General features: G+C 33.1%; 1 protein-coding gene and 1 pseudogene across 2 annotated transcripts in view; one reads left to right on the top strand and one right to left on the bottom strand.

The window, feature by feature from the left end:
- LRP1B (LDL receptor related protein 1B) overlaps positions 1–19,035 on the top strand; it is a 1,832,840-nt gene that overhangs the window by 1,440,182 nt on the left and 373,623 nt on the right. The gene's annotated exons all lie outside the window — the stretch shown is intronic.
- Positions 4,083–4,633, bottom strand: LOC118518815 (peptidyl-prolyl cis-trans isomerase A pseudogene; annotated as a pseudogene).

The following is a 19,035-nucleotide window of genomic DNA, read 5'->3' as shown; positions in this document are numbered from 1 at the left end:
AATATTAACTCTTTAAGAATTCATTAAACCTGTAGATGGAATGGTCCAGGAAGGTCTCTAAAATTACAGTCTCTCAAAATATAGTTTTAATTCTATTTAGTTTGCCACTGGTAACTAAATGTTATATCTTAAAACATTTTTTTTTATTGTTATAAAGATTTGTTTGTGTCTAGCTAGCTTTTCTTCTCTGGAAACTAAGGTCTATTACTAATGTTCTACTAGTTGGTAGATGGTAATTGGAAATGGAGAAGAAACTAAATCCCTCTAATCTTCTATTTTATTTTATTTTATCGAAATCTGTAATCAAAGTAATATTTATCTTAATTAACAGGCCCATTTTTTCATTTTCAAATCATTAGAAAATTAGTAGAAAAAATAATACTAGAAAATTAATAAATGTCATTACAGCTTTTTCTTCAGAATTATTTCTTTAAATACAGATTTTTAAGAGTCTAAAAATTCACTCAGAGTATTTAGATATTTAATATGTATGAGAGAATAGCTGGAATTTCTTTTAGATAATTTACTTTTAAATATATATCTTTTTCTCTATTTTGACATTGAGAAGTGACATTCATACTATTTTGAAATATTATTCAGTATTCTCTCAGAAAAATATTATGTCCACTGGTCATATAAATTTATATGAAGATAGCCTTAAAAATATATTTCTCTAAAATATTTAACATATGTAGACATTTGGATTTTAGATACTTTTTTAAAGAAAACATTTGCAGGCCGAATTTTAAAAATAACTTTGCAAGCTGTTAATGAATATAACATGTTTTGACTTAAAATTTCAGAATTTTCACTCCATTTAAATGCAAAGAAAAACTAGAAAATTATTTCACTTAATTATAACACATTTTTCCATTAGTATTCAAAATGTCATATTTCATTTATCCAAAGCAGATAACTAGAAAAACTCCATTTGTCTAGAAAATATCAAAAACACCAAGAAAGTAATGTTTCAATGTATATATATTTATGGTGTATATATAGAAACATACATATATACATAAACATATGTACATATGTATAGGTATGGCTGTACACTTCAAAAACAAACACACACATACATACGCACATGTCTTTCACATACATCTATACGTACATACACGTCTTTCACATACATTGATACATGCACATATTTATATACATGTATGTGTGTGCTTATGCACATTTGCATTTATGTGTATATATATCCAGGAATGGTGCTGAAACGTTTAATTTTGTTTCAAACAATAAACAACATAGAAAATTGAGCAACATATATTATAAAATATAGTTACTTTGTGCTTCAGCATTAAAAGTAACGAAGTTTATGTTTTGTTAATATTAAAAAGTATTAACACTAAATGTGAATAGTATTTATTGATGAGTGGGGCCAGGAATAGAGGAGGCAGCTGGATATAAGAAAGTACATGGGCTTTGGCATAAGAGAGATCTGACTTTGAATCTAAATTTTGCCATATATGTAATCTTAGAAGTTATTTACCTCCCTGACCTTCAGTTTCTCCATCTACTAAATTAAAAGTATATATTACATGATGTACCAACAGGAGCACTTTGTTAAACAATGCAAAATGTAATTTCTATACTCAGTGCTCAAACCTGTGGGGTTCAAATTCACTCATCATGTTCTTAAAGGATATTCGCAGACCCAAGTACTTTCAGAGTAGGATTATTGGGATAGTCTCAAAAGCTTGTCCTATGAGAACTAGCAAGATTTATCCTGGGAAAAAGAAACAAGTAATGCATGAAAGCTAACTTCAAAATCTAAAGAGCTGGCATTCAGGAATACTTATTTCCTCTCTTGATCTATTTGGGTAGGTGGAATTATGAAAATTGAGTTTTAAACATCATATAAAATAAGTATTTTCTTATTTTCTTATCATCATTACTAGCTAATTACTAGCTTTCATTATATTGCAGACCCTGATGACAGACTGAATCTATTCAAACTCTGAAAATGATGTAATTATAAATAGCATAAAATACATATTACAGAAACTATAATGTGAGTAGAAAAAAATAACAGCAACATTTCTCTAGTTTCAGGAATTAAGGCAAATGATTGAGTAATATCATTAAAAAGGTAGGAAAGTTTCGAATCAAGAGTATTGGGAAAGGGTTAATATAGAAAGAAAGAGAAGCCTTTGTTAGAGACAGTAGAAGAAAGATTGATTATATTAAAAAATTTAACGTGGAAAGACAGGCAGTTAATAAATTTCGCGTCTAATGGTAACAGTCCATTTAACCAAGTAGCAAGCTCATTATGTACCCAATGCAACATTGTGCATTTTATCTCTAGTATGCCATTTAATATTTACAACAACAGTGTGGGATGGGCAATAATATATCATTGCCATATTGCAGATGAAAAAAACTGAGGATGAATACCCAACTTTTACATCAACATGGATGGGACTGGAGGAGATTATGCTAAGTGAAATAAGTCAAGCAGAGAAAGTCAATTATCATATGGTTTCACTTATTTGTGGAACATAAGGAATAGCATGGAGGACATTAGGAGATGGAAGGGAAAATGAAGGGGGGGAAATCGGAGAGAGAGATGAACCATGAGAGACTATGGACTCTGAGAAACAAACAGGGTTTTAGAGGGGAGGCGGGGTGGGGGGATGGATTAGCCTGGTGATGGGTATTAAGGAGGGCATGTACTGCATGGAGCACTGGGTGTTATACGAAAACAATGGATCGTGGATCACTACATCAAAAACTAATGATGCATTGTATGGTGACTAACCTAACATAGTAAAATAAAATAAAAAAAAAAAAAGAAAAAAAACTGAGGATTGAAAAAAAGAAAAAAAATGAGGATTAGAACAATTAAATAATTGCTTAAGGTCACACATTTGGTAGAGCAAAGATTTAGAATCAGAATCATTTTACATCAGAGTTTGAGCTTTTAACCATTATATTCTACAACTTCTATAGAGTATCAGTTTTTGTGTTTTGGTTTTTTTTTTCCCCTCCAACATTTCACATTGACATTTAACTTCTCAAATATTTTGGCTACATATTTATGTGTACCAACAATTCAGTAAAAAATCTGACAAATGTAAAAATTTCAAAAAAATTCCTTGATTAATTTTCTATCATGTGCTCGTAAATGTTCACAATTATTTTTCGCTGTTATTTTAACTTTAATGAATTAATTTTATTGGGATCTATTAGTTTGCATGTAAATTATGTAGTGAAAATTTCATTCTTTAGTTTTTTCAGATTCTAATTGTATAGATTATAGATTGTGACATATGCATTTTCAAGTGTAGCCATTAATTTTAACAAGATCAATTTTCCCAAGTCACAAATTGCTGATCTTAATTTTATCATGAAGTCTTAATTTTTCTGTCATATTCAAATTTTACCATACAAGTTTAAGTCAGTGTCCGTTTTATTTTGTTCTGATTGTGTTGCTGGCATCTAATTTTTTTGAGGATCAATATTTATATTTTACAGTCTTGTTAAAAAGATGCAATTCTTCAGTAAATTTTGAATCTATTATAAGATTTACTATTATGATTTTAGCCATCATTACTAGCTAATTGAATTAATCGCATGGACCTGACCTCAGAGATGTACCAGTGCCACCCAGGTAGAGAAGAGATGTGACCATGCTTCCATTCCTTCCTGGAGATTTCTGTTAGGGGGTTCTTGATAGCATCAGCTTGGAATAAAGATCAAGTTCAGTGCTGTGGGATTTTTAGAAACAAACAACTGTGATGTCTGGATTTGGGTTGGATTTTTGTGTTGAGGGTGGGATCATGAAATGTTAAACAGGTTTTAAGCATTCACCAAAAATGTGTTTCCTGGATGGAATCTGAGATGAGAAAAATGAATTTATGCCTCCATCATTGATATTTCAATTAAAATTTTGCATTTCTAAGAGACAGATATCATTTCCAATTTTTCAGGTTAGTAACTAAGTTCTTTTTTTGTTATTGTTGTTTAGTATTTCATAACCATTAACAGCTCTGCAATCCAGCTGGACTTGGAAAGTAATAAGAAAAATATGGAACCCATAGAACTGCAGCAAGAGCACAAAGATTATAGGGTATTTTGAGCAGATGGGGGTAAAGGGGTGCTCTCCTGAGCTATAGAAGGAATGGTCTAGTAGTTAAGATAAAACACAAGTCAAATTTATTAGATTTGTCCACAGTCAGCAATGGTGATCTTCTTGCTGGTCTTGCCATTCCTGGACCCAAAGCTCTCCATTGCTTCCATAATATTCATGTTGTCTTTCACTTTGCCAAAGACCACATGCTTGCCATTCTACCATTCAGTCTTGTCAGTGCAGAGGAAAAACTGGGAACTGTCTGTGATGGGTCCAGCATTTGCCATGGACAAGATGCCAGGACCTGTGTGCTTCAGGATGAAATTCTCATCAAACTTCTCCCCATAAATCGACTTGCCACCAGTGCCATCACGGCGTGTGAAATCACCACCCTGACACAGAAATCCTGGAATAATCCTGTGAAAGCAGGAACCTTTAAAACTAAATCCTTTCTCCCCAGTGCTCAGAGCATGAAAGTTCTCTGCTGTCTCTGGAACTTTGTCCCAAGGGCTCACTGTCCGTGACTATATCGAAGGACGTGATGGGGTTGACCATGGCTGGAATACTCAGGTGGCTCCCGGGTGTAACATCTCTAACGCCTGTAATTCAGTTCTGAATCAAGTCATACATCTCAAGATTACAACTGGAACTTGAAAGCAAGTTGTCTCCATGTTTAAGCTTATGCACAATGATTAAACCCAAGTATGGATTTATGGGGAGCCAGTGTATAAGAGGGTATGATTTTCTCCAGAAGTAATATTCAATCCCACTGTTTCCAATAACCTGGTACTGTGATTAAACAGAGGCAAATGAAATAGAAAGTATAGACAAAGATTTCTCAGTTGCTAACAGAAGCATTCTGGAAATAATTCACGTTGGTTTCTATTCGGTTAGAAATGAAATGATTGGCTTAAAGGGAAAATATTAAGTGGATCAATGGAGAGGTCACAATGATACCAAAGAACATTTTTGTTAGAAATAAATGTACAGAAAAAGTGGAAATCCAGGAGGTAATTATGAGGAAGATTTTATGTTTAACACCTTAGACAGGAAGCACTTCATAAATTTTTCAGTGTTTTTTGTTTTAAACCAAAGAATTTTGTACTCAAATGAGAAAGCAAAGAAAAGACAAAGAATACTTATCCTGAGTGGCTGCTTTACAATCTCTGTAAACACTCGAACACCTATTTCATTGTGGCAAGGAGCATGGGTCATATGTTAGATCAGAGCAGTTTGCACAATGTAGCGCTGTGTTTGATCAAAATGAAATGACTAATGCTATTATGTGTCTTTCTGAAAATAAAAAGTTAGCACAAAGGCATGACAATGGCTTTTATTTTAATAATTTTATAGTAATAATTTTATCTGTCCAATATAGGAAGTGATGAGTAAAAATGGCAGAACTCTTATACTTTCATATATGATCAGTATCCTCTTACGAGAATGAAGGTTATTGGCCTCTTAAATAACCGAGAGTGTACATTAGTGCCCTGGCACTCAGTTTTGTGACTAGTTATATCATTTTAAGCTTAGATGCTTTTGAAATAAATAATAGCAGAAGATCAAACAGCTGGGAAATCAGCATGCAGAGAGAAAAAGAGCAAAGCTGCAAAATAAATTTATAAAAGTTACTGGAGGAACTGAGAGAAAGTTGCTGAGAAGTCCAAGATCCAATGTACTTTAGTATATATAAGCTATATAAAAAAATGTCTACAAAGTGTTCAACACTATTTTGGACATATACCTACTGCTCCCACCCCTTACATTTCTCCCTGATTTTTCTCTGACATATTAGATAAAACTGTTGAGTAGAAATGATTCATAACCTCTGAGGTTACTAGGTTAGGAAAATAGGACACACAGTGTATTATATCCTAGCATGCAGTGTATCTATGAAGACTGTGCATTGAAATGGTGATCATGTACATTCAGGTTTAATAAGTAGGTATCAAAATTGTGATTTTAATGAATTTCTCCATGAGAAGATGGAATACTGGGATTACTGCATTTTACATAAAATAAAAGCACATTGTTTTCTTTTTTTCATTTTAACCAAGCAGGAGGGTTTCTAAGGCCTCACTAGGTTACCTTTGTTCACATTAGCTTGCCATTGTATTTTTTAAATTCACATTTTAATGGCAGTCATATAAATAATGCAGTAACTGCCAGCAATCAGATTACTTTCTTATTCTGTCATTTAAGCATTATATATTAAAATAATAAAAACAACTTTTATACAACATGTTTATTCTGTTCTTCAAAGCAGAATTTCTTCCACATCTCTCCTAGTGCCTTATGAAAAAGAGGTGGTCAATATATGTTTTATGATTGATGGAGGATATGAACAATGAAGCAGAGCCAAAGAGTAGTTTTTGTGATTTGGCCACCTTAATGGCACCAGGTATTAAGAAAAAAATGTTTGGAGAGGAAAAAGTTTGTGATATTATCTAATTATAATGCCAATATATGGGAAAGGTAGGACATACTGGATATATAGTTTTTTCCTCTGCTTGGGAAAAAAGGCATAGTTTTATTTATTTTATATTCAGAATTGTAAAATCCAGCTGTATTACAGGCTTAATTTAAGTCTAAAAATTATATTTATCCTTTTTGCTTAATTAAGGTAGGTAACACTATATATGTACATATTTAGTCAACATAAAACACAGTTGTTAACAGCCACCTTAAAACATTTTTACAAGATGGAATATAAAATAAAAATGTTATATATATTTATACCAACTTGTATATATAAATTGTGAGTTAAATGTCACAAAAAGGAAATATGCCCTGAATATTCAAGAAATACTTTTAGTCCCTTCTCCATGTGAGATATACTGGTGGCAGACTTTCTTGCTCTCTGGTCTTTACCAGATCCTGAAGATTCAGGTTTCTCTTCCACGTTGCCATAATCCTCACGATCATCCAGGACTCCATCTTTCTTAACCTAGAAGTGTCTTGGGACATTGAAGTTAGATGCCCATGTGGGCAGTTCAGATGGGACTCACCAAGATCTCAGGGTACACATTCCACTTCTCTGGGTGATGCGTGGACACCAGTCAGTAGTAGGATTAGTTGAACAGTTGAAGTAGCTATTCAGTACAGGCAATATTGGATGGCAAGAGGTCTCTAGGTGTTAGCCCTGCATTCAAATGGCTCTTTGATACTGACCAGAAATGACAAAGGAAATGAGTTGAGGAGATTCTCAGTGCTGACTTTCTGGTCCATCCAGATGGACAGACCTTATCTCCGTTCCAGAAACCTCTATGAAAGTCTAGATCACACATCTCCTTTGCTAGAATCAACAACATTTATTAGGTCATCTAGGGAGTTTAGTTAATCTACTTTTAATTATCTTCCAAATCTATTCTTCTGACATAAAGTTAATTTGCTACGTTGTCCTTGATTCTTGATTTTTTTTTCAAATAAATGTAGTTTATCTAATTTTTTAGGTTTGACTTTTAGAAATATTATTATTATTATTATTATTATTTATTCTTTACCTTGTTCAAAAATACTTTATTGGTTAGGGCTGCCAACACAAAGGACTGCAAATCAGGAGGCTTAAACAACAGAAATTTGTTGTCTCACAGTTCTGGAGGCTGGAAGTCTAAGAGCAAGGTGTTGATAGCAAGGTGGGCTCCTTCCAAGGGCTGTGAGGGAAGGTGGTGGCTGCTCCAGGCCTCTCTTCTTGGCTGTAGATGGCCATCTTCTTGTGTCTTCCCATGGTCTTCCCTCTATGCCTGTTTGATTTTTAATGTAAACTTCAACATCTATTTTTAAAAGTAAAAACTAAGCATTAGTTCTTTTCTTATTGTATTTACTCATGAATAAACTGTATTTTTGCAAGTTTTTATTGAAATTCTAGTTAGTTAACATACAGTATAATATTAGTTTCAGGTGTAAAATATAGTGATTCATCACTTAAACACCCAGTGCTCATCACAAGTGCCCTCCATAATACCCATCACCTATTTAACCTATTCCCACGCACCTCCCCTCAAGCACCCCTCAGTTTATTCTCTGGTTAAAAGTCTGTCTCCTGGTTTGCCTCTCTGTTTGTTTGTTTGTTCGTTCCCCTATGTTCATCTGTTTTGTTTCTTAAATTCCACATGTAAGTGAGATCATGGTATTTGTCTTTCTCTGACTGACTTATTTTGCTTAGCATAATACACTCTAGCTATATCCACATTGCCATATCTATGTATGCCTTTGACAAAAAGAAAGATCACTTACAAGGAAGTAAAGACATATTACTATTTTACCCATAACTTCACATAGGCACCATGTTTGTGCTGGAGATTCAGTGCAGAGCAGGACACTGAAGGTCCCTGCCCTCACAGAGCTTATAATCTAGTAAAACTGAGGACATGGACAAGGACTTTAAGAATAATTTTTTGTGATCCCTAAAATATTTTGAGAGAGTGAGAGAATAAAATCATCATAATGTCACCGGGTCCAGCTGTTGCATTTACCCTAGAAGTTACTAGAGTTTAATGGTTATTTTGGAAAATCTTAGAAAAGTTTTATTCTGATGAGCTCATCCTTTGACAGTCAGATATTGAAAGGGTTTTATTCTCTTTTAAAGGGAATCATACAGACACCTAAGAGTAAAACATTTTATTCTAAAAAATGTCTTTAGACTTCTGCCACAAGAAGAACTTTTTTTCATTGCCATTGCTCATTAAGGAATAAAGCTTTTGATGAACTTACGAAATCTTGGGAAGGCTAATTTCCCTCTGTACTATCAGTCATTGTTCGAAGATTTAAATTTCATAAAAAGAACAGTCGTCTGCAAAAGTCTTTGCTACTTAGATTACAGAGTTTTAATATCCATTTGAGCACTGCAATTTGTGGATAGCATAGACTACAAATTATGATTTTGTCTTTTCTGTGCGATTTTACACAAAGCCTCTTGAATGGTTCAAGTTTCACATTAAAAAGGCCTTGATAAGTGAGGATGCATGACTCTATATTTATATATTGCATTAACAAAAGGAGTAACATCAAACACAAGTTCTATCCATAACATGTGGCTGATAAGTCATGGTCAACAGAAATTAAAGATAGTGTTTTAGGAAATGTGCAGAACAGTTTTTTTTTTCATTAACTCATTATTTTATTTATTCATACAACAAATACTTAGTAAATGCCTATAATGTGTCACTCTCTCTCTTACGGGACCTGAGAGGAAAGCAGTGCATAACTTCCTGCTTTTTTGAAGCTCACATTATAGTGCAGGAGACAGATAATAAAATGAATTAAATATATTCATCAAATAGTTACAAAATTTTTGAAGCAAAAGAAACAGGACAAAGGAACAGTCTATATATAGAAGTAAATGGTGCTATTTTAAACAGAGTGATCAGTGGAGTATTCTTTAAGGATGTAACATTTGAGTAGAAAGCTCTAGGGTATGAGGAGAGCTGAGGAATGGGTGTTCCAGAGAGAGGGACAGCAAGTATAAAGGCCTTGAGATAGAAGAAAGCATGATAAATCAAGAAAAAGCAAGAAAGCAGGCATAGCTGGAGAGAGCACAGGGGATATAAGAGTTGATTAGGTCAGAATTGTGATTGGAGGCCACACCATCCTGGATCTTGCCACCATAGAAAGGGCTTTGGATTTATTAAAATTGGAAGCTTCTGTAGGGTTTGGGGAAGTATGAAATAATCTGACCTTGTTTTAGAAAGATTACTCTGTTTCCTAGAATGAAAGAAAGTAGAACTGCCATACTACTTTTAGAATTACTATAGCTCAGCGTATCACCCTGTATAAATTTAAGAATGCAGTAAGCACTGTGCGGATACTGAAATAAGAAAGCATCTTATTTCAAATCTGCCTACCAAAATGAAGATCATGATCTGTCAGTGCTGTTTAACTGAACCAGCATGATTTGTTTATGCACAGTGAGCCCAGGATATGTATTACAGCAGAAGGGCTGGAGAAAGATGCTTTAGGATCCTGCAGTGTCTCAAGAATGTTCCACCATGGCCAAGATAAAAAATGATTATTATTTTTTAATAAATAATTATTGAAGTGGCAATTTATAATATTTTCTTCTAAGACTATCTTTAGACAACAATAAGGAATGGTCAAGAGAAATCTTAAGGTTTTTTTTTTTTTTCCTTATTGGGGAAAATATTTAGATTCTGAGTGCCTGTTCAAAGGATATAGTACACTTTTACACAAAATATAAAGTATAAAATATAAAGTATAAAAATATGAATTCATGGGGGTTAAGTCCCACTTTACCATTGAGTTACCTGACCTGTCTGTGGATCCTCATTCTTAAATTGGGGATAAGAATTCCACCTACTTACATAGTGGTTGTGACCATAAAGTGAGTTAGAACATGTTCCTCCAGGAATGCTAGCCCAAGCTTATAACCACTAGCCTTATCATAGTGCTTTACAGAGAATTAATATGATTCATTTTATAGTCTGAGTTTTGTTTTATTTATATTAGAACTTGATACACAATAAAATAACAAACAAAGTGACAGAAAAAAAACTGTCTTTAAGATATTCAGGAAGGTTCTAGAGGGGAGGGGGGTGGGGGGATGGGTTAGCCTTGTGATGGGTATTAAAGAGGGCACATACTGAATGGAGCACTGCGTGTTATACACAACCAATGAATCATGGAACACTACATCAAAAACTAATGATGTAATGTATGGTGATTAACATAACATAATAAAAATAAATAAATTGGAAAAAAAAAAGACGTTCAGGAAGATTGCCTACCAACTCTGAGATAATGTCATTACAATGCATGGCAAACTTCTGAAATCTTCTAAAATTATAAACTCACGCTCGAATTACATCATTGTACATATGATGTAGGGGTCTGTGGTTGCACTTATGACTTCTTGTCTAGAAGAGTAATGCCAAATGCTCATGTTTTGATCATAAATGAGAATTAATTTTAGAAGGTAGGTGTTAGAGGATTTTTATAACCCACTTTTTCAGTATGGTCAACTTTTACTGGATCTTAGATTGATATATTTCTTTAATTGGATTTTTTGAGGGTCCCAGTGTCAAAGTGTTGCTGGAATTTACACTTTTGATAAAACACCTACTGAGCCATGCCACAGCAGATGAAGGCTGAAGGAGAGATCGTGAAACAAGCTCTGTGAGGCCGAGCTGGTGCTGGTGTCCAGGAAGGTCCATAGCAGTGGCGCATGTTGTCCAATCCACACCAGGTTCCCATCGATCAAGAGATGTGAAATGATAGACAACAAATTGAGGAAGGAATTTGAATTCAAAAATAACTTGCATGCAGAAGCAGAATTGCTTTTGGACCAAAGATATAGTTTGAAAGCAATTTGGCTTGTTTAACAGCTTACATTACCTTCTTATGTATAGAAAAATCTGAAGAAAAATCTCTATTCATATTCAAGTGCAGAATCAGAAGTTGCATACTCCCCAAACTACCCTTGATGTGGGCCATTGAAGGAGACTTAGAGTTATTGAAATTACCATTTATGTTGACAGAGGCATGAGGGGTGGAAGATAAACCACAAAGCTAAAGATCTCACTTCAGGCAGGGACATTCATCCATCTTGTGGGTAACAGGAATTTGTCCCCCCTTTCTTTCCAGAGCATCATTTCTTTGTATCTGTTCTTAGAGCCTCAGTGCCATTGGCTGCAAAATTAACAGCAGTTCTGCTCCTAGATGATCTCTGGTCACTCTCATATCTATTTTGCGTCTCTAAATTGGGTAGGAATTCTGTAACTTTGTAATTGTTTCTGAGGAACATTTCACTCTTTAATCCAGTCATTAGTAAATAAATAAAATAAGCTGTTTGTGAGCCAGATCCAAAGTTGAGTTCTTATTTTTCCACAAGACTTTTGGTTCTGTTCATTCCTTGGACTATCTTCTCAACCAAATGGCTTTAGACTTCAGCAAGCAATATCAGTCATGTTGAGTCTTTTCCACCAAATTAGTAAAATGCTTTTCTTCCAGAATGTTGAGGAGAAGTAGGCTGTGTTTGTGGCTAATGCATTTATTTCCCAGACTTCAAGGAACTTTAGCTTCTTAAACTGAATCTCATTAGACAAATAATGTACAATGTTGTTTATTTTAGTATAGCAGTTATTTCTAATTGAACACATATTTAATGATATTTCCGGTTACCTTGAGTTTCTTTAGAGAATTTTATGTATAAGAGCATTATTATAAATAATGGAGGAGAATGTGGTATATTTCAAAATGAGTAGGCACAATGCAGTGATTGATATACATATACTATATATGGTAATATATATATATAACACTACATATATAACACTACATATATAAACACTACATATATAACATTATATATAACACTATATTATATAACATATATATCATGGCTCCTAAAGAATAGGCATTGGGATTTATATTCTGGCTTTATTACCTTACAACATGACTTGAATATAGAAAACACTAACACATCTATAATGAGTAATTAAATGCATGAATACATTTTCTCTCTATAAAGGAACAATATAATGGAAATTGTATTTTTTATTTCCAACAGTGACCCTCAGATTATTCTGGCCATGCTTTATGCAGCACATCTGAGAATTGTTTTCATGAGAGCATTAGCTGATGAATGTCTGCTGACCTGGAATTAATGCTTATTATTGAATTAACTGTATATTGTGTGTCATGCTACTATACATAATCAGCCAAAGACATTGATTCTTCCATGCTAAGGGTTCAAGAAGCTTTATACAAGAGTCAATATCGATTTTTGCAGGTGCAATCTGGAGCAAATTTCTTGATTGTGAAAGACTATTTTTCAAAGTGGCTCACAAAGCTCCTAGTTTCTTCTAATATATTGGCTGCAATAATCTCAGCTCAGAACCAGTTATTTGCAGAATATTGGCTGCCAGAAGTTGTTGCTTCTAACAGTGGGTCTACATTGATCTCAGTTTTGTTTAAAATACTTGTGAACTGGAAATTTATTTATGCTTTCAATACCCCAGATAAATGGCCAGGCTGAGAAGATAGTGTAGATTACTGAGAATTGCCTAAAATAGATTCAGGGAGAAGATTGATCAAGTTTTGCCAGATATATGGTGTTCAACATGTCATTTCATGATCACATACAGGAGTGAATCCTACTAAGTTACTAATTAGGTGTCTTAACTATTTTCTAACTGTTTATTTCATATATATATAATTAAATATAAAATATAATATAAAATAAATTATATATATATATATCCCAGACAACAAAAAATATGAAACTCATCATTCTTTAATTATTTTCACCATATTCTTCATCATGACTAGTAACTTGTCCAATAAAGTTTCCATCTATTATAATAAAGGTTATAGAATAGAATATCTAATATAGGTTATAAGACTCAGACTACAGATAGGCAAGTGTGCCATTCTAGCCAATGGAAAAATTTACTGCTGAGAGTGTCTTTATAATGAAATTCAATTACCTCAGTTCTAAAGTTATTACAACCCAAATCCAAAGAACGGAATTGTAATTTGTATCTAAGTTACACCAAAATAAAAGTGGATAATCAATGAATAATAATAATAACAATAATGTAATAAAGAATGTTTTAAAATCGGAGCCCCAATGCCGTGGAATTGCTCTTATACCAAGTGCATCACAAAACTCTATTTATAAGAAGCCCTAGATGACTCATATATTATTCTTTTTGGCTATAGTAATAATTATCTTTCTTTTGTGTTTTTATCATGTGCCAGGCATTCTACTAAAAGCTCCACATAGCATTTAATCTGCACAGTAACTCTATAAAATATATCTTCTGAAGAAAATCGAGGCTCCAAGAAATGAAGTAACTTATAGTCTCAAATGGGAAATTATAAACTAGAACTCAAAATTGATCTTTCACCCTTTCTTTAATAGAACATATTTTTTTATAACACTTTTAGGTTTACTGAAAAATTGAGATGATGGTAAGGGAGTTCTCATATATCCTATGCCCATTTCCCCTTATTACTAATATATGAGATACTTGTTATAATTAATGAATCATATTGATACATTATTAATAACCTGTCTACAGTTTGCTTAGATTTCTGTAGTTTTTATTTAATGTACTTTTTAATATTTTTGTTGCAGGATCCCATTTGGGATATACCATATTACATTAACTATCTTGTTTCTTTGGACTTTTCTTGGCGGTAGCAGTTTCTCAAACTTACCTTGTTTTTGATGACCTAGACGGTTTTGAGGGATACCGATCAGGTATTTTGTAGAATGTCCCTCAAATGGGATTTGTCTGATTTCTTTTTCTTATGATAAGACTAAAGTTACTTGTAATTCAAAAGAAGACGACAGATGTAAAGTCATTATAATTACATCATATCAAACATATATATACTATCAAGATGAGTTATGACTGATAATATTTTCCTAGATTACTTGGCCTAGATAATGTTTCTCAGGTTTCTCTACTGTAAAATCACTATTTTTTTCTCCTTTGCATCATCTACACTCCTGGACAGAAGTCACTATGCACAGTCTAGCCTAAAAAATGAGGAGTTTGCTCCCTTTTCTTGAGGGGGTATTCATATAAATTAGTAGGAATACCTACATGGGAGAATTATTTATGTTAGCTGTAGGTTTATTGAGGATGTGCTTTATTAAGTTGAGGAATTCTCTAGTTCTAGTTTGGAGAGACTTTTTATCATGAATGAGTGTCAGATTTCATCAAATGCTTTTTCTGCACCAATAGATGTGATCAGATGAATTTTTTTTCCTTTAGTCAGTTGATGTAGTGGGTTACATTAATTGATTTTAAAATGTTGAACCATTCTTGCATTGCCAGAAGTAAATCTCGCTTGGTTGTAGTGTGTAATTCCTTTTATACATTGTTGTATTTGATTTGCTAATATTTTGTTGAGGATTTTTACAGCTGCATTCACAAGAAATATACAACTGCAGCATAAGCAAGCTTTACATTCAGCACGGAGCCTGTGGTGGGGGTCCATCTCACAACCCTGAGATCATGACCTGAGCCAAAATCAAGAGTTGGACACTTAACCAACTGAACCACTCAGGCATCCCTGCAGTATTTTTTTTTTTTTTTTCTTGTAAGACTTTATCCAGTTTTGGTGTTAAAGTCACATTGGCTTCATAGAATAGGTTATGAGTAGTATTCCTTCTGCATCTATTTTCTGGAAGAGATTGTAGAGAATTGGTATAATTTTGTTTTTTTTAATATGTAGTAGAATTCACTAGTGAAACCATCTGGGTCTGGTGCTTTCTTTTTTCAAAGATTTTTGCTAATGCATCTCATTTAGTAGATTTATTGATTTTTTCCCCATGTGAGTTTCGGCAGTTTGTATCTTTCAAGAAATTATTCTATTTCACCTAAGTTATCAAATTTGGGGGCATAGATATTCATTTGTTCATAATATTCATTTATTATCTTTTCAGTGTCCATGGCAACAGTAGTAATGGCTTCTCTCATTTCTCATATTAGTAATTTGTGTTTTATTCTTGTTTTTTAGTAAACCTGCTAGAAGTTTATGAATTTTATTTATCTTTTCAAAGAACCAGCTTTGATTTTGTAGACTTTATTGTTTTCCTGTTTAATTTTATTTATTTATTTATGCTCTAATTTTTGCTGTTTTTCTCTTTTGCTTTGGGCATAAATAGTTCTTCCTTCTCTAGATTCCTCAAATGGAAGCTTAGATTATTGATAGGTCTTTCTTTTTTTTTCTAATATATGTATTTAATGCAGTAAATTTCCCTATAAACACAGATTTTTGTGCTTGTCATTATTGTATTTTAAATTTTAGTTAGTGCAAATATTTTAAAATTTCTCTTGAATCTTTTTTGACATGCATGTTATTTAGTAGCGTGTTAATAATCTCCAAATATTTTGGGATTTTCCAAGTATTGATTTCCAGTTTAATCCCATTGTGGTCTGACAATGTACTCTGTATGACTTCTATTCTTTTAAATTTGTTTAAGTGTGTTTTATGGCCCATAATAGGGTCTTTATTAGTAAATATTCCATGTGAGTTGAGAAAATGTATTTGGACTAATATCCAAAATCTATAAAGAACTTATCAAACTCAACACCCAAAGAACAAATAACCCAATCAAGAAATGGGCAGAAGACATGAACAGACATTTCTCCAAAGAAGAACATCCAAATGGCCAACAGACACATGAAAAAAAATGCTCAACATCACTCAGCATCAGGGAAATACAAATCAAAACAACAATTAGATACCACCTCACACCTGTCAGAATGGCTAAAATTAACAAGTCAGGAAACAACAGATGTTGGCGAGGATGCAGAGAAAGGGGAACCCTCCTATCTTTTGGTGGGAATGCAAGCTGATGCAGCCACTCTGGAAAACAGTATGGAGGTTCCTCAGAAAGTTGACAATAGAGCTACCCTACGACCTAGCAATTGCACTACTGGATATTTACCGCAAAGATGCAAATGTAGTGATCTGAAAGAGCACCTGCACCCCCATGTTTATAGCAGCAATGTTCACAAGAGCCAAACTATGTAAAGAGCCCAGATGTCCATCGACAGATGAATGGATAAAGAAGAGGTGGTATACATACATATATATACATATATATGTATATATACACACACACACAATGGAACATTATGCAGCCATAAAAAATTGAAATCTTATCATTTGCAATGACGTGGATGGTACTAGAGAGTATTATGATAAGTGAAAAAAGTCAATCAGAGGAAGACATTTATCATATGATCTCACTGATATGTGGAATTTAAGAAACAAAACAGAAGATCATAGGGGAAGAGAGGAAAAAATAAAACAAGACAAAACCAGAAAGGGAGACAAACTGTAAGAGACCCTTAATCATAGGAAACAAACTGAGGGTTGCTGGAGGGGAGAGGAGTGGAGGGATGGGGTAACTGGGTGATGGACATTAAGGAGGGCATGTGATGTAATAAGCACTGAGTATTATATAAGACTGATGAATCACTGACCTGTACCTCTGAAACCAATAATATATTATATGTTAATTAAGTGAATTAAAATTTTTAAAAAATAGTGGATTTGTCTATTTATCCTTATGGCTCTCTCAGTTTTTGCCTGTGTTTTTGATCCTCTGTTGTTATATGCATAAACATTAAGGATTGTTATGTCTTTCTCCATTTCTTTGCTTTCCTTTCCTTTTTTGTTTTTCTTTTTCTTTTTTGAAATATTTGCTTGTTTTGTTTATTAAATTGAGGTATAATTGACCCACAATGTAACATTACTTTCGGGTGTACAGCACTGTAATTCAACAAGTTTATACATTATGCCATGATCACAAGTATAGCCACCATGTCACCATACAGCGCTATTACAATACTCATCTTTTTACTTTTTATGTATCTGTCTTTATATTTAAAGTGGGTTTCTTATAGACAACATATAGTTGGTTCTTCTTTCATGCATGCTGATGATCTCTCTTTTAATTGGTATATTTAGACCATTTACTTTTAAAGTAATTATTGATGTAGTTTATTAAATATCTACCATATTTGTAACTTTTCTAGTTTTATACTTGTTCTTTATTTTTTCTCCTCTTGTTTCAATGAAACATTTTTTTATTCCATTTTTCTTTTATCTTAGCATATTAATTATACTTCCTTTTTATATTTTCAGGTTGTTTTTTTTTTTAAGATTTTATTTATTTGACAGAGAGAGACACAGCGAGAGAGGGAACACAAGCAGGGGGCGTGGGAGAGGGAGAAGCAGGCTTCCCGCAGAGCAGGGAGCCCGATGCGGGGCTCGATCCCAGGACCCTGGGACCATGACCTGAGCCGAAGGCAGACGCTTAACGACTGAGCCACCCAGGCGCCCCTATTTTCAGGTGTTTTTTTTTATAGTTTGCAATATATATTTACAACCAGTCTAAGTCCACTCTCGAATACACTATGCTGCCTCATTGGTATAGTGCAAGGCCTTATAAGAGTTATTCCAATTCTTGCCTCACATATCTTAAAGCACTGCTATCATTGTTTCACTTATCCATATGCTGTAATTACCCAAAGCATTGCTATTATTTTGAAAAATAAGTTATTTATTATCTCAATAAAGTATAAGTAAAATGAAAGATTTTATTTTACCTTCATTTATTCTATGTATGATTCTTTTTTGTTATACAGATCTAAGTTTCTGGCCTATGTAATTTTTCTTCTTCCTGAAGAACTTCTTTTAATATTTTTTTTTGGGGAAGTTCTACAGTCAATGAATTCTCACCTTTTTTGTCTATTTGAAAAGTCTATTTTTCCTTTACCTTTGAAAAATAATTTCACCAGATGTAGAATTCTATCTGGTGTGGGGTTTTTTTTCTTTCTTTTAAAATATTAAATATTTCACACCGCTCTCTTTTTTCTTGCATAATTTCTAATTAAAAGTTTAAAGTTTAATATAATTGTTTTCCTTCTTCCTCTTTAGATAAGAATTTTTTTTCCTCTTGCCACTTTTAAGGTTTTCGCTTTGTGTTTGGTTTTCTGCAGTTTGAATATGATAAGCCTAAATATAGATTTTACAGTATTTATTCTGCTTAGTGTTCTCTGGGTTTCCAGGAACTATGGTTTTGTGTCTTTCATTAATTTTGGAAAATTCACACCATTATTATTTCAAAAAAATATTATTTTTTTATTCTCATTTATTCTCTAATGTGTTTATTATACCATTTAAAATTGTCTCACAGTTATTGAATATTCTATTGAGTTTGGATTTTTTAATATTTGCATTTTAGCTTGGGAAGTTTCTAATGACATGTCCTCTAGCTCACTGATTCTTTTCTCAGATATATCTAGTCTATTGATGAGCCCATCAGAGGAAGTCTTTATTTCCATTACAGTATTTTTATTTTTATATTTATTTTTGATTCTTACAGTTTCTATGTTTCTGCTTGCATTACCCATCTGTTCTTTTTTTTTTTTTTTTTTAAGATTTTATTTATTTATTTGACAGAGAGAGAG

The sequence above is a fragment of the Halichoerus grypus genome, chromosome 4 (assembly GCF_964656455.1).
Source record: "Halichoerus grypus chromosome 4, mHalGry1.hap1.1, whole genome shotgun sequence".
In the NCBI taxonomy this organism is placed as follows: domain Eukaryota; kingdom Metazoa; phylum Chordata; class Mammalia; order Carnivora; family Phocidae; genus Halichoerus; species Halichoerus grypus.
Note: the sequence above shows the minus strand (reverse complement) of the source record. Positions and strands in the feature narration are given on the sequence as shown.